We start from the raw sequence: 21,778 nt of genomic DNA on the forward strand, positions 1-21,778 counted from the left end.
GGTGATGTCATCGCGGGACGTGATGTCATCAAGGCTTTGCTGCTATACACAGCTGCCAGCACAACAAGCAGCTCAGTTGCAGCCGGTCAAGCGACCGAGCAGGTAGGTGGAAAGGTAGGTGCCGTTTATTAAACCGTTTCCTTTGTATTTCCTGGTGGCCGATGGCCGATGTATCCTGCTGATGCTGCCTGCCTACGGCTCCAGCTGGGAGAATTCACCCTCCATGTTCTTTGATAGATAGATTAGATACATTAGATAAGATAGATAGATAGATAGATAGATAGATAGATAGATAGATAGGTAGGTAGGTAGGTAGGTAGGTAGGTACTAATAATAAGCTAGCCAGCTAGGCAGCCAGCCACAGAGACAGCCAGCCAGCTACAGAGACAGCCAGCCAAAGAGCTAGCTGCATGTCATGTATGCCAGACAGAGACGGAGACAGAGACAGAGACGTGTATGTCTGCCATCCATCAGGTGGAAGCAGACGCAGTGTGATTGGGGGGTGGAGCTATTCAGATTTGAGAGCAGAAAGGAAGACAGAGGCAGTGCTAGGCAATAGGAGATGCAGTGTGAAAGCACGTCCGGTCCGCCATCTGAGAGGGTGGAGCGCATAATAGGGTATGTATGTATGTCTGGCTTCGCCTTAACAAGAAGGACGTGGTGTCCGAGAAGGGGAGTTTTCGGGAAACCGTTGTGGCCATCGCTTCTCGGCCTTTTGGCTAAGATCAAGTGTAGTATCTTGTCTTACTGAACTGCCTTGACTTGACGGCTCAGGTCCTGGGGTACCCCCTGCACTCGGCCTTTGGGCATCGGCGATTTAATTCGTCTTAAGCTCACTGCAGCTATTGGGTGTAGGGCTATTCCCCAGGAACGAGAGTGAACCTTCCTCTCGGCCTGCTGCTCGATTGTCCTGTGCCCGACGGTTTGACCGGAGAACCACTTCGATCCCGCCTGCCGACGAACGATCGACGAAGACGCCCCGGAACCCCGAGAAGGACGACGCTGAACCCCGAAGAAGCCGGCGACGAGGATTTGCATCTCTCCGCCCCCTTCGACGAGGATCTGCATAGCTCCGCCCACCAGGAAAGAGCTCGTTGGGAGAAGCGATGGCCTCTTCAGCACCAGCAGCGGAGATGAAGAAGACCCAGCAGAAGGAAGCGAGGAAGAGCCAGGAGGCCCGGGTCGTGGATGCCTCTTCCTCTGCCGCCCCAGCTCAGCCGACGACCAGCAAGGCTGCGGATCCAGGCGTCCCTACACTGCGGCCCTGGATGCGCACTACGGTGGCCATGCGACTGAAGAAGGTGGATGGTAGAGAGCCGGACATGTCTGAGGATGTGTTCGCTAAGAAGATGGTCCTGGACCAGGGTTTCTCCAAGGCTGAAACCCTCAGCATTTTCTTCTTCACGGGGATCTTCTATGTGACATTTGCCTCCTTCAACACCTGCAGGAGGTACTGGGAGGCGGTAAAGGCAGCGAGGCCCGAATCCCCTTTCTCTCGCTTTGTAAGCAACTGCTTAATCCAAAGGGAGGAGAGGCGGGTGACGGTTTCAATCCTTAACCCGTACATCCCAGGCAAGGACATCGCCACATTCCTTGCAAGGTACTGCACAGTGGTCAAGGAACCCTCCAAGATCCTGAGCAGCCTTGGATTCTGGACTGGCAAGTGGTCGGTGGTCGTGAGGCTCAACAGGGATGAGTCATCGGACGACGGTTTCCAGCACCTGCCTCAGGCTTTCTCTTTGGGTGACGCTCCAGGCTTCATCTATTACCCGGATATGCCGCAGATCTGCAGGAGATGCAGCAAGAAGGGTCATCAGGCGAAGGACTGCAGCGAAGATTCCTGTAGAGTCTGCCGAGTGCCGGGGCATGGGACCAAGGACTGTCCGAAGGCAAAAACCTGCAACCTCTGCGGCCATGCGGACCACAGCTACAGGGCCTGCCCCCAGAGGGAAAAGAGAACGTGGGCATCAGTGGTTGCCAAAGCTCCGACCGGCCAGCAGCCGGCCGTAGCCCAAGCAGCGCAGAAGCCCAAGGAGAAGGAGAAGAAGAAGAAGGAGGGTAAGAGGACGACGGCCCCTAACCCTCCCCCCACCCCCGCCCTCCCTACCCCTTCCCCCTCCCCTCCTTCCCCCCCTCCCCCCTCTCCCTCCCCGCCCACCCCCACTGAGGAATCCCTCCCCTATCCCATTGCCTCAGTGGGTCCCCTGTCCCCCGCCCCTACCCCCACCCTCCCACCCCACTCCCCCAACCCAGCAGCACTAACCTTTCCTCCCGCTGCTGTGGTTCTCTCCTTGGAGGATTTTCCCCCTCTTGTCCCCACAGTGGTTCCCGACAGGAAGAGGAAAGTGAGGGACAGCCCATCGGCTGAGACCTCCAAGAAAAAGATCATCGAGGTCTGCGAAGATGACCTCCCGGAGGAAAGCGACATGGATCAGGTGGTGGAGAATCTGGTCGACGAACCGGAGGCTTTCGACTTCGAGGACGTCCCAGAGAATGCACACCTGAAAGAGGCGCTGGAGGAGTGCATACGGGAATGGGTCGGGCCGGCGGGCCCCGAAGAAGAGGATCCGCCCGACCGGAGTGGTATCGTATGAGTCTGTGACTAACCCTTTTCTTTTCTCCCCATGGCTAATCTTTCCATCTTTAGCTTAAATGTGCGGAGTATGAGAGATAGGTCTAGATTCCAGACAGTTCTTTCGTTTTTAAATGCTCAGTTGTGCGATGTGTATATGTTGCAGGAATGTGCTCTGTCCTCTTCTAGGTCCTACAACCATCTGGCCAGGCAGTGGTCCCACGGTCCCTCCTACTGGTCCGGCGGGGGCGACTGTAAGTCCGCAGGGGTCGCCATCCTGATCAGGGGAGGCAACTTTACACTTGATTCTGTTCAGGAGCTTGTCTGTGGCAGATTGCTAATTGCAGACGGCTCTTGGGCGGGGGAGCCCGTAAGGCTCATCAATGTGTATGCCTCTCCTGAGAAGGGTGCGCGTCTGGAACTATTCCAGGCCCTGCGGGCCCAGCTCGCAACCTCCAGGGCTGTAGTGTTGGGTGGGGACTTCAACTGCCCCATTGAAGCGGACGGACGCAGTTCTGGGACATCTGTCAAGTTGGATGTCACATCCAAACTGCTCATCGAGATGGTGACTGAAGCATCCTTGCAGGACGTTGTTGGGTCCATCGGGAACGGCTCTGTTAATTATACATGGAGCCGCCCCGATGGCTCGCTCCGTTCTCGGATTGACTTTGTGTTTGCCTCTCGAGCAGTCAGGCAGACTAGGCACTCTATGGTTCCCTGCTTCTTCTCTGACCACAGGGCCATTCTGTTTCAAGGGGTTCTGGGCCATGGTTTCCCATCTGGCCCAGGCTCTTGGAAGCTGAATTGTGCTCTGCTGGCTCAGGAGGAGGTTCTGGAGGAGCTTAGAGAGGCCTACATCGTATGGCGCAACGATAAATGTATGTTTGAGCGTGTTAGTGATTGGTGGGAATTTGTTAAGGTTCAATTTCGCAGTTTCTTTCAGGCCAAGAGTCGTCAACAGGCGTGCGGAAGAAAGAGGGACTTCAGGAGGCTGCAGCGCGAGCTGCGGTCACTGCAAGACCTTCTCCGGTGCGGCTGGGACGTGAAGGAGGAGCTGGAGGAGACCAAAAAGAGCTTGCAAAGGCACTTTGAGGAGGAATCCAAGCGAATCGTCTTCCGTTCCAAGGTGGAGAACCTGGAGAAGGGTGAGAAATGTAACTCGTTCTTTTTCAGGAAACTCCACGCCGGCCACACGCCCCTGACTGAGCTGCGGGATGAGACCGGAAGCTTGCGGAAGGGCAAAGAGGACGTGATGGGGGTTGTCACTAGCTTCTACCGCAGCCTCTACGCCCCGAAGACCACCGACTCCGAAGTGGCCGACGAGTTCCTGTCAGGTATCACTAACGTTGTTGATCCCGCAGGTGCGTCGGCCATGGACGCCCCCTTGACGGTGGGGGAGCTGCTCTCTGCCGCTAAATCCTTTAGGCCTGGCAGGACCCCGGGCAGTGATGGTCTCCCGGCGGAGCTCTATGTGGCGCTGGGGGATCTCATTTGCCCGGACCTGTTGGAGCTGTACGAGGAGATGGTGGTGGAGGGCAGAATGCCTCCGTCGTTGAGGGAGGGTATGATCACGATCCTGTATAAGCGGAAGGGGGAGAGATGTGACTTGAAAAATTGGCGTCCCATCTCTCTCTTGAACGTGGACTACAAGATCCTCGCCAAGGTGCTGGCCAACCGGCTGAAGAAGGTCATCGGTCAGGTCGTCCATCTGGACCAGACCTGTGGCATTCCCGGCCGCAGGATCGCAGACAGCCTCGCCCTAGTGAGGGACACGGTCCATTACATCCAAAGCCGCCGTGCACACGCGGCCCTGGTCAGCCTTGATCAGGAGAAGGCTTTCGACCGGGTCTCTCACGAGTTCATGGGCAGGGCACTGCGTAGGTTAGGACTTGGTGATATGTTTTGTCGTTTTGTTAACGTGATGTATTTTGATATTTTCAGCAGGGTACTGGTGAACGGCTGGAAGACTGACCCCTTTCCGGTTCTTTCTGGGGTCAGACAAGGCTGCCCTCTCTCACCTCTCCTTTTTGTTTGTGTTATAGAATCCTTCGCGGAGGCTATACGGCAGAACGGAGAGATCAGAGGGATCACCGTACCCGGACCCGATCGACACGAGGTCAAGTGCTCGCTGTACATGGACGACGTGACCGTCTTCTGCGCTGACCAGCGTTCGGTGACCGCACTCGTCCAGACCTGCGAGAAGTTCGGAAAGGCTTCAGGGGCAAAGGTCAACTGCGGGAAGTCGGAGGCTATGCTCTTCGGGGAGTGGCACCTGGCTTCCTCCGCCCCCTTCCCGTTTACCATCAAACCGGACTTCATCAAGATCCTTGGAGTCTGGTTCGGAAAGGAAGGCGCGGCCCTCAAGTCCTGGGAAGAGCGATTGGCTAAGGTCAATACGAAGATCGGGCTGTGGAGCCTCAGACACCTCACCATTGAGGGCAAAGCATTGGTCCTGAGGAACGAAGTTCTGCCTGTGCTCCAGTACACCGCACAGGCCTGGCCCCCCCATGTCACCGTCTGCAGGGCCATCACCAGGACCGTGTTTAGTTTCATCTGGGGCTCCAAAATGGACAGAGTGAAGCGCTCCGTGATGTACAAGGAACCCCGCAAGGGCGGAAAAGGTGTTCCGGATATCCCTACCTTGCTGCGGGCAGCCTTCGTATGTGACTGTGTGCGGAGAACTCTGCAACAGAAAAATGGCTCTGCGGGCAGGTCCATGTCTCGCCTGTTCCTCCTCCCCCTCTGGAGGGGTCTGAGCTGGGACAAGTGGGACAGCTCCATCCCTTACAACTGGCACACTCCCTGGTTCTACGGGGGCGTCGTCAAGTTTGTGAGGGAACACCAACTGGAGGGACTCAAGCCCGACTTGTGGAAGCCAAAAACTGTCCACAAGCTCATCAGAGCACAGGACTCTATGGAGCTCGTTCCAGGGCTCACTGCGGCCACCGCAGAGACTGTATGGACAAATGTGGCTTCGGCGAAGCTGACCAACGGGCACAAGGACTTGTCTTGGATGGCCATTCAGGGGGGACTGCCCTTGAGGTCATTCATGCATGCCCGCAACCTGTGCAAAACGCGGTACTGCCCCCGGTGCCCCTTCGTGGAGGAAACATCTTTGCACCTCTTTTGGCAGTGTCCGTTTGCTCAGGGCCTGTTGGACGCCCTGGAACTTGAACTCAGTGACTGTGTGCCCAGGAACAGGCTAACGCACTGCGCGGTGCTGTACGGCCTGTTCCCTGGGAATTTCGGCGATGAGGCAACCCGGGAGGCCTGGCGCCTTATGAACTGTTTTAAGGACGCTATATGGCTTGCCAGGAACCGCCTCATTCTGAAGAAGGAGAGGATGTCCTTTCTGGACTGCCGCAGGCTGGTCCACAGCCTGCTCAGAGACTATTCCATCATGGACAGATCGGACCAGGAAGAAGAGGATTGATACCCCTCTCCTTCCCCCTCTCCCCTTGTGTTGTGTCGTCTTTCAATAAAGCTTCGGGCCTGTGATTTCCCCTCCCTACCCCCCTCTTTCCCACCCCCCCCTTACCCCATCACTTGTCTGTATTGCTTTATTGTTTGTTGTTTTAGGATTGTTAAGGTATGCGGGAATGCTAGTGTAGCGGGTGGTACGATGTATAGCGTAGGGAGCCTGTGCTGTATGTTGTACCATGGTGCTGAGTATGTAGTGTCTTATTTATTGAACTGTGCTGCGTCACAGTTTATGTATGCCTGACGACGACTGATTGTAATAAAGATATTTTCAATCAAAAAATCTGTTCTTATCAGTTTAATATCTGATACGTCCCCTATCTGGGGACCATATATTAAATGGATTTTTAGAACAGGGAGATGGAAAAAGAGCTTGCTCTGTCCTCTCCAGGCATTGACCTGGTATTGCAGTGCCTCCAGGTTCAGTGCACCCCCTAATGAGTTTGCAAAAAACAGAGCAAAAGAATGAAGAAGGAAACAAGCCGGCTGCACCTGAAACTACTGTGTTGCAAGAAACATCCCTCCCTCGAGTGTGTTGTGCGCAGGTGGACCGACCCCGAAAAATTAGCCCCCGAGTGTGGCTACGAAAAGTTTGTTTGTCCAAGACTTGCTGGCCTCTGTTGCCATGGCAACCAACTGCCAGACTTGTTTACAACTTGGCTGCCGGGCCAGTGCTGGTGATGTCATCGCGGGACGTGATGTCATCAAGGCTTTGCTGCTATACACAGCTGCCAGCACAACAAGCAGCTCAGTTGCAGCCGGTCAAGCGACCGAGCAGGTAGGTGGAAAGGTAGGTGCCGTTTATTAAACCGTTTCCTTTGTATTTCCTGGTGGCCGATGGCCGATGTATCCTGCTGATGCTGCCTGCCTACGGCTCCAGCTGGGAGAATTCACCCTCCATGTTCTTTGATAGATAGATTAGATACATTAGATAAGATAGATAGATAGATAGATAGATAGATAGATAGATAGGTAGGTAGGTAGGTAGGTAGGTACTAATAATAAGCTAGCCAGCTAGGCAGCCAGCCACAGAGACAGCCAGCCAGCTACAGAGACAGCCAGCCAAAGAGCTAGCTGCATGTCATGTATGCCAGACAGAGACGGAGACAGAGACAGAGACGTGTATGTCTGCCATCCATCAGGTGGAAGCAGACGCAGTGTGATTGGGGGGTGGAGCTATTCAGATTTGAGAGCAGAAAGGAAGACAGAGGCAGTGCTAGGCAATAGGAGATGCAGTGTGAAAGCACGTCCGGTCCGCCATCTGAGAGGGTGGAGCGCATAATAGGGTATGTATGTATGTCTGGCTTCGCCTTAACAAGAAGGACGTGGTGTCCGAGAAGGGGAGTTTTCGGGAAACCGTTGTGGCCATCGCTTCTCGGCCTTTTGGCTAAGATCAAGTGTAGTACCTGTTGCTGCACTTGTTTCGAAGTCAAGAGGTGTCTGGGGTACCCGTCCTGTCGGCCTTGGGGGATTGTCCCCATGCTGCTATAGGCAGGCGGCTTAGTCCCCAGACAACGGGTTGCGATCGCCTCCTGCGATCTTCGGATCAAGGGAGGGCGGAGCGGAGCGTTGCGGAGCGGAGCTTTACGGAGCGAAGCAGAGCGTTACGTTGCGTACCATCGAGAACCATGGATGCGGATCCAGGTTCCGTACCGGCTTATGCCCGGATTAAGAACACTGTGCGAGTCATACTCACAGGTGATACGGAAGACACTCGAGGGCTGAAGTTTGTCGTGGAGGACGTGCTCATGGGAATTTTTAACATCCAGAAGCGAGAGATATTGGCGATCCAGGACTACCCCAAGCGTAGGATATACGATGTATCGTTCACCGAAGAGGGAATCTTTCGAGATTTCGTGGCGAGTATTCCCGGGAAGGAACATCCGAAGCTTGGGGGGGTCCAGATCATTGAGCACGTCCTCGATATTACCAAACTTGTAGTGATTAAGATGTATTCCCCTTTCGCTAGTCTAAAAGACGTGGAAGCCTTCCTGGCAGCCTACTTTAAGAGCGTGAAGTGTCAGGGGAAGATTATGAACGAGTTTGGTATTTGGACCTCAAAATGGCGGTTTTTAGTTACGTGCATTAACGACCCCAACTTTGTAGGGGGAGTGAGATTACCACCAGCACGTTTTAAATTGAACAACATGTGTGGCGACCTCTACTTTGCGGGAATGCCTGACTTCTGCAGGGCATGTCACAAATATGGGCACTCAAAAGAACAGTGTGACAGTACATGCAAGAAATGTGGCAGCTCCGAACATGAAACACAAGAGTGCCGTCAAGGAGCCAGATGTAATTTTTGCCACAACATCGGTCACCTGTATGCAAACTGTCCCCACAGACCGAGAAAGACGGAGCAGCCAGGGCAACCCAAGCCTAGACCAGGACACCAGCCTGGGCAACCAGAGACCCAAAGTGCCCCCCCACAAGAGCCGGAGACGGGTGATGCAATGGACACATCAGTGACTCCCCTAGAGAGATCGGCAGAGGGCCCTAAGGCGCAGAGGACGGGGAAAAAGAGAGCTGGTGGCCGGAAGGAGGCCCCTCCCCAGGAAACTGGGGTGGAAGGTGTGCCGACTGGCGCCGGCTCTCTGGCCCAACAGCCTTCGGTACAGGCTGTGCCAGAGTGGAAAGACCCCGGTGGTGAGGCCACGGTTTAAGCGGCGCAAGGGCTCCGGGTCCCGGCTCTACTCGGAGGTGGTGCAGGAGGAGCCGATGGAAGTACTCACCGTTGTGGGGAAACCAAGTGACGCTCCTCCAAAGGCCCCACGCCGGGGCACCCCGCCCCCTCTCTGCCAGGAGGGGGCCTCAGGGGTCACCATCTCTGAGGTGCCGGAAACCGCAATAAGCAAACATCCCACCCCTGCGGAGGGGATAGCGGAAGTAAGTGAGTCGGGAACCCAACAAACCGTGCTGCCCGTATGTTCTGTATGGGGTGACACTGTGGCCCCTACTGCTGCCTGGGGTCCGGGGAGTCACTTGAGCGACGGTAGTTCATCCCCGGCATCGTCCATGTGCACAGTAGACTCGGACGTGGGGGGATATGAGAGCTCGAGTGGGGTCTCTGGTGTAGCCGGAGAGTTGTAGTCCTGTTGCGAGATTGATTTCCTTTACACTCTCCAATGGCTGAGTTGTCCGGTCTCTCACTTAACGTAAGAAGTCTACAGGCAAAAGTGAGAAGGGTTGCCCTTTTTAATTATCTGACGGTTTTTGCTGCTTCCGTCTTCTTCCTGCAGGAGTGCAGCATCCCGCATTGCATGACGTATAAGAAATATGAAGACGACTGGGTGCACGGTCCGTCAATCTGGTCTGGATCCAACGAATCCAGATCAGCAGGGGTCGCCATACTTTTTAAAGGGAACGTTTTAATTGATTCTTTTATTGAAATTTTACCAGGCAGAATTTTACTTGTAAAAGCTTTTATCAATGGTATTAAATGGCAGTTTTTAAACTTTTATGGTTCTCCTGAAAAAAATGAAAGAGCTAGAATGCTAGAAGTTTTACCGCTTTTTATTAACGATTCTGAACCTCTTGTTTTAGCAGGTGATTTTAACTGTATTTTAAGGGGGGAACGCCGGCTTTCAACCTCAGTGAGTAGAAACTATGATAAGACGTCTTCCATGCTTAAGAATATTGTTTTAGATTCTAAACTCACCGATGTTTTTAAGAAATGTAATATGAATGCACCTGAGGAAGCCGGCGTTACATGGGGTAACGTCAATTGCAAATCTAGAATTGATTTTATTTTCTGCTCTTATCAAGTACTGCCTTTTAAATGTGATCTTTTTACGAATATTTTTTCAGATCACAAGCTATTGTTTTTTAAAGTGAAAAGCGATTTTAACAGGAGAACTGGTAAGAATGCCTGGAAATTAAACGTGTCCCTTTTAGAAGATCCGCAGGTTTTATCTGATTTTATCACTTTTTATAAGGATTGCAGGCGAGTAAGAAATCCCAACATTCCCATCAGTGCTTGGTGGGAAAAAATGAAATTAAAGATAAAAGAATTTTTTATAGACGTTGGGATTTCAAAAGCTAAGGAGAAACGTGCCTTTTTTAACCTTTTAAATACTCGCCTGCAAACCCTGTACAAGTTCAGAGATCACGGTATTGAAGTAGAAAAAGAGATTATTGATATAAGGAAAGAGATCTCTCAGTGCCTGGAGCAGAAAGGGAAAGAACTGATATTCCGTTCTAAAATAAAACATCTGGAAGAGAACGAGACCTGCTCCAGGTACTTTTTTAAGAAAGTTACGGAAAAGAAAGTTTTAATTGACAATATTGATGATGAAAATGATGTACAGGGTATTTTAACAAAAGTGTATGAATTTTATGCGGATCTTTTTAACACAAAAAACATTGATGAATGTTTTTTAAATGACTCATTGGAGGAGATCACTAATGTTTTAGACCCTGTCTCCCAGTCCCTTTTATTACAGAACATCACGGAGCAGGAGGTTTTAGAGACTGTTAAAAGTTTTAAGACAGGTAAGGTACCTGGGCCCGACGGTATACCCATAGAATTTTATGTGACTTTTTACGGGATTCTAAAGGACGACCTTTTTAATCTCTTAACCGATGTTTTTAAGTCCAAAGCTCTCCCGGGGTCGTGGAAGAAGGGTGATGTCTCCCTCCTCTTCAAGAAGGGAGACAGGTCGAGTTTGAGGAACTGGAGACCAATCACCCTTCTGAATTGTGACTACAAGATCATGGCCAAACTGTGTGCAAACCGTCTGAAGGCCGTGATCGACAAGCTAATCCATTGCAATCAGGTCTGTGGGGTACCCGGGAGAAGCATCTGGGACATTTTAAACCTTATTAAGGACGTGATCAGCGATACCCAGTCAAGAAAAGGACAACTTGCCGTTTTATCCATAGACTTCGAAAAGGCATTTGACAGGGTATCGCATTTTTATCTTTTTAAGGTTTTAGAAAAAATGGGTATACCGGAGGGTTTTTTATTATCTCTTAAAGCGTTTTATCAAGGCTGCACAAGTAAAATTTTAGTAAATGGTTTTAAGACACGGAACATTCTTTTAAAATCCGGAGTGAAGCAGGGGTGTCCCTTGTCCCCACTGCTTTTCATCTGCGCCTTAGAGCCTCTAATGTGTGCCATTCGGAGAGACAAACAGATTCACGGAGTCCCCCTGCCGGGAGGAGGGGGACTCGAGGCCAAAGCAGTGGGGTACATGGATGATGTCACGGTGCTTTGCAGGGACGCCCCATCGCTTCAAAAAACTTTGAAGCAGATCCAGTTTTTTTCTTGTGCCTCCGGTTTTAAAGTTAATTTAAAAAAAAGCAGCATTTTAAATATAAGTGGAATGGTTTTAAGAGACATTCCTGTTCCGGTGTCCGATACTGTGCAGATTTTAGGTGTCTCCTTCAATGAGTCAAACAATGGTTTTAGTAGCTGGGACTTGGTGGCGCAAAAAGTAAACCAAAAGCTATGTATGTGGAATATGAGAAAGCTGACGATGGAGGGGAGGGTTTTAATTACCAAAATGGTGATTTTACCTCTTTTATTGTATTTAAGTATGGTGTTTCCCCCTCCAGAAGTTGTTCTTAAAAAAATAACCAAAGCTTGTTTTACCTTTTTATGGAGCTCCAAGATGGAAAAGCTAAAAAGAGAAACTGTATGTAAACCTAAGAAGATGGGTGGTAAGGACTTTCCTGATTTTAAAGCCTTTCTTTTAATCAAGTTTTTTAGCATGTGTTTTAACTCCCTGTCCAAAGAGAACTACTGGTCTTATTTTATACGTTTTAATACTGGGTATTTTATGAGGAGAAACGGGTGGTTTTCAACCATTTTAACTTCCCCGTACGCTTTTAATCTACCCAAGCATTATAAGATTTTAGAGACAACAGTTAGTTTTTATGGTCTGAAGGGGAAAAGCGCTCAAAACTTGACAAACAGTAAAAAGATTTTAAAGGCTGTGAAGGAAAGTGGTTTTATTGCTCCTATTAAAAATTTTAATGAAGAAAAATGTAAAAAAATATGGGAAATGGCCAATGCTAATTATATTTTTAATCCACAGAAAGACCTGGCCTGGAGCTGCATCCACGAGTGTCTTCCATGCCGGGCATTCCAGCACCGAAGAGGTTTAACCAACTCAGCGATCTGTCCGAGGGGAGGCTGCCAGGAAGCAGAGACCGTGCACCATCTGTTTTGGACTTGTTTTTACACGCAACACGTATGGACTAAAATATCCCCTCTGATAAAAAGAATCACTGGACTTAAAGAACTGAATCACGCTGCTGTTTTTTATGGTTGCTTGGAATGCCCAACAAGGACTCAAGAAATCATGGCATGGAAGACTATAAACTGTGTGAAGGCAGCTCTGTGGAAGGCCAGGAATATTTTATTATACAAACATGAGGTTTTATCTGTGAAGGACATTTTAACCATTTGTCTTAATGAGATGTATTATTATTATTTATTGGACAGAAAGCATTTCCCTGTTTTAGCAAGAAAATGGTTTTTAAGTGAATGGAGCTCTGTGATATAAGTCCACCAAGTCCCTTTTAATATGATTTTATGTGTTTTTATGCAAAACAATTGTATTTTATTGGAAAAATTGTATTTTATTGTACATTTTTATCCTTGTAAAAATACTTTGTTTTTGTAATAATTTGTTGACTTAAATAAAGAAAGCCCCCGTTGTAAGGGGTAGCCAACTTAAAAAAAAAAAAAAATCTGTTCTTATCAGTTTAATATCTGATACGTCCCCTATCTGGGGACCATATATTAAATGGATTTTTAGAACAGGGAGATGGAAAAAGAGCTTGCTCTGTCCTCTCCAGGCATTGACCTGGTATTGCAGTGCCTCCAGGTTCAGTGCACCCCCTAATGAGTTTGCAAAAAACAGAGCAAAAGAATGAAGAAGGAAACAAGCCGGCTGCACCTGAAACTACTGTGTTGCAAGAAACATCCCTCCCTCGAGTGTGTTGTGCGCAGGTGGACCGACCCCGAAAAATTAGCCCCCGAGTGTGGCTACGAAAAGTTTGTTTGTCCAAGACTTGCTGGCCTCTGTTGCCATGGCAACCAACTGCCAGACTTGTTTACAACTTGGCTGCCGGGCCAGTGCTGGTGATGTCATCGCGGGACGTGATGTCATCAAGGCTTTGCTGCTATACACAGCTGCCAGCACAACAAGCAGCTCAGTTGCAGCCGGTCAAGCGACCGAGCAGGTAGGTGGAAAGGTAGGTGCCGTTTATTAAACCGTTTCCTTTGTATTTCCTGGTGGCCGATGGCCGATGTATCCTGCTGATGCTGCCTGCCTACGGCTCCAGCTGGGAGAATTCACCCTCCATGTTCTTTGATAGATAGATTAGATACATTAGATAAGATAGATAGATAGATAGATAGATAGATAGGTAGGTAGGTAGGTAGGTAGGTAGGTACTAATAATAAGCTAGCCAGCTAGGCAGCCAGCCACAGAGACAGCCAGCCAGCTACAGAGACAGCCAGCCAAAGAGCTAGCTGCATGTCATGTATGCCAGACAGAGACGGAGACAGAGACAGAGACGTGTATGTCTGCCATCCATCAGGTGGAAGCAGACGCAGTGTGATTGGGGGGTGGAGCTATTCAGATTTGAGAGCAGAAAGGAAGACAGAGGCAGTGCTAGGCAATAGGAGATGCAGTGTGAAAGCACGTCCGGTCCGCCATCTGAGAGGGTGGAGCGCATAATAGGGTATGTATGTATGTCTGGCTTCGCCTTAACAAGAAGGACGTGGTGTCCGAGAAGGGGAGTTTTCGGGAAACCGTTGTGGCCATCGCTTCTCGGCCTTTTGGCTAAGATCAAGTGTAGTATCTTTGCTGCGTTTGGTCTGGTCAGAGGGGGTGGTGATCGGGGTCCTCCTTGTGGGGGCCCTGGATTATTACGGGGTTGCGATCGTAGGTATTTAAGCCTGCAAAAATGGATGGAGAACGGTCTCGAGGAGTCGAGGACACAGTGAGGATTTTTGTCCCCATACAATATCGGGAGAAAATTGGATTGGACCAAGTGGTGCTGGAGATCATCCGGAAGCTTCAGTACCTACAGGTAACGGATGTGTTGGGATTACAAGACTTTGCAAGACAAGGTATTTACGATATCACTTTCTTTAATTCCGAGTTGTGCCAGCGTGTCTATAAGGATTTGGAAGAGATGAAGAGGAAAGAGGAGCCAGAAGTAATGAAAATGGTGAAAATTGTGCCTTTGTTTATGCGAATGTCCAAAATGGTGGTAATCCATATGTATAACCCTAAGGTAACCGATGAAATGGTGTCTGGTTTTTTGCTTCGCTACTGTGAGGAAGTAAAGTTTTTGGGAAGACTGAGAAATAAGTACGGTTACCTAAATGGAAAAAGGAAGTTTTTGGTAAAGTTTAAACAAGATGAAAATGTGATAAGTGGATTTAAAAGTATACCGCAAGTTTTTTCTATTGGAGGAGAAAGAGGATTTTGTTTCTATGACGGGCAGTTGGAATATTGTAGACGGTGTCATGCATATGGTCATGTCCAGGACAGGTGTCCAGAAAGAGGAGAATGTTGCAGAAATTGCGGGAAAACTGGGCATAATGCTGGGTCATGCACAGAGAGGAAAACTTGTGATATATGCGGTAGTGATGAGCATTTGGCTAAAAATTGTAATTTATGGTATAAAAAGAGGAGTTATGCTGAGGCGGCTGGAGGGAAGAAGGAGCATATGAGCAAAAATACAGGAGGTGAGAAAGAGATGGATATGCCTAAAGAAAGAGAGTCTGGTGTGTCTGGAAAAAATGTGAGAGGTGCTGGTACTGGTGTGATTGTGGAAAATGTACAACAGAGTGCTACAACCAGTACAGAGAGAAAAGGTGGGAAAGGGAGGAAAAGTGAACTGAAAAATGACTCACAAAGTGGCTCTGAGGAAGTAAGGAGTGGTGAGTCACTGGTGAATGAGGGGTTAAGTGTGGATATGGAAGTGAAGTGCACTGACCCTGTGGTGGAGGAGGGAGAGCAAATGGAAGAAGGTGAAGACGAATCTGATGCATCATTAACACCTGGTCAACGTGCTAACGAGGGGAGTGGTGAGTCACACCCTGGTGGTGAGGAGGAGGAGGTGGATGAATTGCAAAGTGAGAGGAGGAAATCCAAAAAAGGAAGATGGTCTGGTGAACAGGAGGATCCTGTTCAGGAGTGGAATGAAGAGATGGACAGGGACTCTGATCCAGGGTCGCCTGATTGTAATGTGAGTGTTATGAGGAGAGTGGAAAGTCAGAGTTTTAAAAAGTAGCTGCCATGGCTGTGAACATGATTTTTCTCATTAATTTTTTAATGAGTTTATGTGTGGCTACAATTAATGTGCGAAGTATTGGGTCTGCAAGTAGGAGAGCAGCAATATTAGAGCGCCTCGAGAATGTTAATGCGGATATCCTCTGTTTACAAGAATGTGCAATAAAATCTGCCCCACATGGAGAGGAGTGGAGGAAGGGGCAGTCTTTTTGGTCTCCATGCACAGACAATAAAAATGAAGGCATTGGTATTTTATTGAAAAATGATGGTATTAAGTTTTTAGATTGCCAGATTTTAATCCCAGGACGTTGTATGGTTTTAAATCTGGATTTTATGGGACAGAGAATAAGAATTTTTAATGTTTATGCACCTGCTGAAAAACAAGCACGGATTTTATTTTTAGAGTCTCTTAAATATTTTATGCCTGGGCGTGATTTTACAGTAGTCGCTGGAGATTTTAATTGTATTCGATCTGCCAATGATCGTGAGAGCTCTGCTGAAGTAAGAACTGATGTTACTTCCAATGCTTTAAATCAGATTATACAAGACTTACGTTACATTGATACTGGGCTGATGATTAGCACTGATGACAGATTTACACATATATCGGATAGTGGCCGCTGTAGATCCCGGTTGGATTACATTTTTGTGTCTGAAGGGGTCAAGGTGGTCCGGTGCGATCACATGATGCTTTCTTTCTCAGACCATAAGATGGTGGTGGCTGAGATTAGTATTAATGAATCCACTAGCTTTGGGAGAGGGCTGTGGAAGCTGAATGTAAGTCTGTTACAGGAAGAGGAAGTAATAGAAGATTTTAAGAAGGAGTTTTTATTTTGTGTGTCAAAGAAACGGAATTTTAAAGATATTTTAGCTTGGTGGGACTGGTCCAAAGTCAGATTCGCACAATTTTTTAAGAACACTTGCATAGAAAAAGCTAAAAAGAAGAGAAAGAAAGAAGCAGACCTAATATCCCAACTAGAGGCGCTATATAAATTTAAAAGTGTTGGGATTGATGTGGAGGTGGAGGTAAAGAAGATAAAAGAAGAGATGAGGAAAGCATTGGTGGAAAGGGGGAAGAATATTGTGTATGCGGCCAAGGTACAGAAGATGGAGGAGGATGAGCAGTGTTCCCGTTTCTTTTTTAAAAAGTGTTTTAAGGCCAAAGGATATTTTAAATCCGTTTTAACTTCCACAGGAGAAGTGACTGGTGATGAAGTGGTGGAAGAGGTCGGTAATTTTTACAAAACACTTTTTAGTAATCAAAGCAGAGCTAGTGAGGCAGAGATGAACGACTATTGTAAGGTTTTAGATAATTGTATTCCTGATAACATGCAAGAATTTTTAAATGGTGACGTTGGTGAAGGGGAGATCAAACAAGCAATAGACAAGATGGCGAATGGGAAGACGCCAGGAGGAGACGGTCTCCCTGTAGAATTTTATATTGCCTTTTGGGATATTTTAAAAGAAGATTTTACCTATGTCATCCAGCATGTTTTTAATTCAGGACTTTTATCAGAATCAATGAAGAAGGGTATGATTACTCTTATTTTTAAAAAAGGAGACGAAAGGGACATTAAGAATTGGAGACCAATTACGCTTTTAAACGTGGATTATAAAATTATTGCAAAAATAGTGGCATTAAGAATAAGTGAGGTGGTGGGCCACATGGTGGGGGAGTACCAGGTGTGTGCCGTACCAGGGAGGAGAATTACTGATAATTTATTGATTTTAAGAGATATTGTTTACAGTGCTGGTTTTAATAATTCTCCTCTGTTTGTTGAGTCTGTAGATTTTGAAAAAGCGTATGACAAGGTGCCACACAATTTTATGTTTTTAGCGTTAAAACGTCTTGGTGTCCCTGAGTTTTTATTGAGAGTAATCAGAGGTTTTTATCAGGATGTGAGTGCTCAGGTTTTAGTTAATGGCCATTTTAGTCCTGCTTTTAATATTTTATCTGGGGTCCGCCAGGGATGTCCTCTGTCCCCAATTCTTTTTATTTGTGTTATAGAGGCTCTTTTAAAATCCGTGCAAAAAGATAAATGTGTTGATGGTGTTTTTATCCCAGGTAGTGCAGGTATGACAGTGAAATCATTAAGTTATATGGATGATGTGGTTTTTACATGTACATCCCTGGCGGACTTACGTAGAGTCAATTTACATGTTAAATTATTTTGTTGTGTGAGTGGAATGAGTGTAAATTGGAATAAATGTCAGTTATGTAATTTTGGTAAGCAGGAAAAAGTAGTAGTGGATGGGGTGGTGGAAAAAGACAATATTGATGTCCTGGGCATGACCTATGAGAAAGATCTAAAAGCAAGGAAGAGCTATGTGGAGTTGGAGCAGAAGATTGAAAAGAAGCTAAATTTTTGGAAATTACGGAACTTATCTTTTAAAGGAAAAATTTTAATTATTAAGACTGTGATTTTACCGATGCTTTTATACATTGCAATGATTTTTCCACCCAAACCATTGTGGGTTAGAAGAACGACGAGGAAACTTTTTATCTTTTTTTGGGGTTCTAAGATGGAGAAAATGAGAAGAGAAAAGGTTTTAAGTAGTGAGAAATATGGTGGTTTTAATTTTCCGAATGTTGATTTGTTTTTAAAAATGCATTATTTTTTATTGATTTTTAAGACTAGCCAGAACAATAGTAGGACCGCTGACATGTGCAGGTATTTAGCAGGATGGTTGTTTACTAAATGGGGCTGGTGTGAGAAGGATCTGAGTAGACCCATGTCATTTGTTATTCCTACCTTTTATGTGGTCCTTAGGTCCTTCAATGATCAGTATAACCTGAGCTCTTTAGGTAAGCCTGAAAAAGAGAAAATACAGCGAGCCTTGAGAAAAGACGAGAGGTTATATGAAGTACCATTCTGCAATTCTGTACAGTCAGCAAAGGTCTGGAACCTTTTTAATGTTTTTGGTCTCTCTAATAGACAGAGGGATGTGGCGTGGCTGTCCTTGCATGGATGTCTCCCAACACGGGCATTTTTGAATGGACGAGGAATACGTGTGAACGATAAGTGCCCTAGAGAAGGTTGTGTTGGGAGGGAGGACATTTTTCATATTTTTTGGGACTGTTTTTATGCTAAAACGCTTTTATCCCTTTTAGAGAGTTTTTTTAGTGCTGTTACTGGTCTTAGTCATTTTAATTTTCAAAGGATTTTAATTGGTCAAGATTTTAGCAAAGAGACAAGTGCCCGAGTGTGTTGGATTGTTTTTTCAATTTTTAAAGAAGTTTTATGGGATTGTCGTAATTTGCTGGTTTTTAAACATGTTTTTATTTCTCCTATTGAATGCAAAAAACTGTTTTTAGCGAGAGTCTTTGTCGTCTATCTGGTGGAAAAGAAAAGGAATGGAGAAGACAAAGCAGAAGACATTTGGAAATTTTCGCGATGGGGTAACATGTGAGTAATCTTGACCAATTTTGTTTTTTGTGTTTTTGTTTTTTTGAATGGTTTTAGTTTTTTTGTTTAGTATTCCTATGATGTTTTTTATGGACTTGGTTGCTGTGATGAGTCATGGTAGGTGACCTGATGGCCGTTTGACTGTAGTCCAGAAACTGAGGAAAAAAAAAAAAAAAAAAAAAAATCTGTTCTTATCAGTTTAATATCTGATACGTCCCCTATCTGGGGACCATATATTAAATGGATTTTTAGAACAGGGAGATGGAAAAAGAGCTTGCTCTGTCCTCTCCAGGCATTGACCTGGTATTGCAGTGCCTCCAGGTTCAGTGCACCCCCTAATGAGTTTGCAAAAAACAGAGCAAAAGAATGAAGAAGGAAACAAGCCGGCTGCACCTGAAACTACTGTGTTGCAAGAAACATCCCTCCCTCGAGTGTGTTGTGCGCAGGTGGACCGACCCCGAAAAATTAGCCCCCGAGTGTGGCTACGAAAAGTTTGTTTGTCCAAGACTTGCTGGCCTCTGTTGCCATGGCAACCAACTGCCAGACTTGTTTACAACTTGGCTGCCGGGCCAGTGCTGGTGATGTCATCGCGGGACGTGATGTCATCAAGGCTTTGCTGCTATACACAGCTGCCAGCACAACAAGCAGCTCAGTTGCAGCCGGTCAAGCGACCGAGCAGGTAGGTGGAAAGGTAGGTGCCGTTTATTAAACCGTTTCCTTTGTATTTCCTGGTGGCCGATGGCCGATGTATCCTGCTGATGCTGCCTGCCTACGGCTCCAGCTGGGAGAATTCACCCTCCATGTTCTTTGATAGATAGATTAGATACATTAGATAAGATAGATAGATAGATAGATAGATAGATAGATAGATAGATAGATAGATAGGTAGGTAGGTAGGTAGGTAGGTAGGTACTAATAATAAGCTAGCCAGCTAGGCAGCCAGCCACAGAGACAGCCAGCCAGCTACAGAGACAGCCAGCCAAAGAGCTAGCTGCATGTCATGTATGCCAGACAGAGACGGAGACAGAGACAGAGACGTGTATGTCTGCCATCCATCAGGTGGAAGCAGACGCAGTGTGATTGGGGGGTGGAGCTATTCAGATTTGAGAGCAGAAAGGAAGACAGAGGCAGTGCTAGGCAATAGGAGATGCAGTGTGAAAGCACGTCCGGTCCGCCATCTGAGAGGGTGGAGCGCATAATAGGGTATGTATGTATGTCTGGCTTCGCCTTAACAAGAAGGACGTGGTGTCCGAGAAGGGGAGTTTTCGGGAAACCGTTGTGGCCATCGCTTCTCGGCCTTTTGGCTAAGATCAAGTGTAGTATCTGTTCTTATCAGTTTAATATCTGATACGTCCCCTATCTGGGGACCATATATTAAATGGATTTTTAGAACAGGGAGATGGAAAAAGAGCTTGCTCTGTCCTCTCCAGGCATTGACCTGGTATTGCAGTGCCTCCAGGTTCAGTGCACCCCCTAATGAGTTTGCAAAAAACAGAGCAAAAGAATGAAGAAGGAAACAAGCCGGCTGCACCTGAAACTACTGTGTTGCAAGAAACATCCCTCCCTCGAGTGTGTTGTGCGCAGGTGGACCGACCCCGAAAAATTAGCCCCCGAGTGTGGCTACGAAAAGTTTGTTTGTCCAAGACTTGCTGGCCTCTGTTGCCATGGCAACCAACTGCCAGACTTGTTTACAACTTGGCTGCCGGGCCAGTGCTGGTGATGTCATCGCGGGACGTGATGTCATCAAGGCTTTGCTGCTATACACAGCTGCCAGCACAACAAGCAGCTCAGTTGCAGCCGGTCAAGCGACCGAGCAGGTAGGTGGAAAGGTAGGTGCCGTTTATTAAACCGTTTCCTTTGTATTTCCTGGTGGCCGATGGCCGATGTATCCTGCTGATGCTGCCTGCCTACGGCTCCAGCTGGGAGAATTCACCCTCCATGTTCTTTGATAGATAGATTAGATACATTAGATAAGATAGATAGATAGATAGATAGATAGATAGATAGATAGATAGGTAGGTAGGTAGGTAGGTAGGTACTAATAATAAGCTAGCCAGCTAGGCAGCCAGCCACAGAGACAGCCAGCCAGCTACAGAGACAGCCAGCCAAAGAGCTAGCTGCATGTCATGTATGCCAGACAGAGACGGAGACAGAGACAGAGACGTGTATGTCTGCCATCCATCAGGTGGAAGCAGACGCAGTGTGATTGGGGGGTGGAGCTATTCAGATTTGAGAGCAGAAAGGAAGACAGAGGCAGTGCTAGGCAATAGGAGATGCAGTGTGAAAGCACGTCCGGTCCGCCATCTGAGAGGGTGGAGCGCATAATAGGGTATGTATGTATGTCTGGCTTCGCCTTAACAAGAAGGACGTGGTGTCCGAGAAGGGGAGTTTTCGGGAAACCGTTGTGGCCATCGCTTCTCGGCCTTTTGGCTAAGATCAAGTGTAGTATCTGTTCTTATCAGTTTAATATCTGATACGTCCCCTATCTGGGGACCATATATTAAATGGATTTTTAGAACAGGGAGATGGAAAAAGAGCTTGCTCTGTCCTCTCCAGGCATTGACCTGGTATTGCAGTGCCTCCAGGTTCAGTGCACCCCCTAATGAGTTTGCAAAAAACAGAGCAAAAGAATGAAGAAGGAAACAAGCCGGCTGCACCTGAAACTACTGTGTTGCAAGAAACATCCCTCCCTCGAGTGTGTTGTGCGCAGGTGGACCGACCCCGAAAAATTAGCCCCCGAGTGTGGCTACGAAAAGTTTGTTTGTCCAAGACTTGCTGGCCTCTGTTGCCATGGCAACCAACTGCCAGACTTGTTTACAACTTGGCTGCCGGGCCAGTGCTGGTGATGTCATCGCGGGACGTGATGTCATCAAGGCTTTGCTGCTATACACAGCTGCCAGCACAACAAGCAGCTCAGTTGCAGCCGGTCAAGCGACCGAGCAGGTAGGTGGAAAGGTAGGTGCCGTTTATTAAACCGTTTCCTTTGTATTTCCTGGTGGCCGATGGCCGATGTATCCTGCTGATGCTGCCTGCCTACGGCTCCAGCTGGGAGAATTCACCCT

At 47.6% G+C, this 21,778-nt stretch overlaps 2 non-coding genes and 6 pseudogenes across 2 annotated transcripts; all 8 read left to right on the forward strand.

The window, feature by feature from the left end:
- The first annotated feature begins 699 nt into the window (after positions 1-699).
- On the forward strand, positions 700-842 carry LOC138773671 (U2 spliceosomal RNA; annotated as a pseudogene).
- Positions 843-6,317: 5,475 nt separating this feature from the next.
- On the forward strand, positions 6,318-6,488 carry LOC138773436 (U2 spliceosomal RNA; annotated as a pseudogene).
- Positions 6,489-7,419: 931 nt separating this feature from the next.
- LOC138773699 (U2 spliceosomal RNA) lies at positions 7,420-7,566 on the forward strand (annotated as a pseudogene).
- A 5,098-nt stretch (positions 7,567-12,664) lies between these two features.
- LOC138773577 (U2 spliceosomal RNA) lies at positions 12,665-12,901 on the forward strand (annotated as a pseudogene).
- Positions 12,902-13,828: 927 nt separating this feature from the next.
- On the forward strand, positions 13,829-13,916 carry LOC138773173 (U2 spliceosomal RNA; annotated as a pseudogene).
- A 4,929-nt stretch (positions 13,917-18,845) lies between these two features.
- On the forward strand, positions 18,846-19,053 carry LOC138773608 (U2 spliceosomal RNA; annotated as a pseudogene).
- A 947-nt stretch (positions 19,054-20,000) lies between these two features.
- LOC138773255 (U2 spliceosomal RNA) lies at positions 20,001-20,191 on the forward strand. The gene has a single exon (XR_011359964.1). It is a non-coding gene; the product is annotated as a U2 spliceosomal RNA (small nuclear RNA).
- Positions 20,192-21,126: 935 nt separating this feature from the next.
- LOC138773256 (U2 spliceosomal RNA) lies at positions 21,127-21,317 on the forward strand. Its single transcript, XR_011359965.1, has one exon. It is a non-coding gene; the product is annotated as a U2 spliceosomal RNA (small nuclear RNA).
- Positions 21,318-21,778: the final 461 nt, after the last annotated feature.

This window comes from Dendropsophus ebraccatus, chromosome 14, assembly GCF_027789765.1.
Source record: "Dendropsophus ebraccatus isolate aDenEbr1 chromosome 14, aDenEbr1.pat, whole genome shotgun sequence".
NCBI classification, from domain to species: Eukaryota; Metazoa; Chordata; class Amphibia; order Anura; family Hylidae; genus Dendropsophus; species Dendropsophus ebraccatus.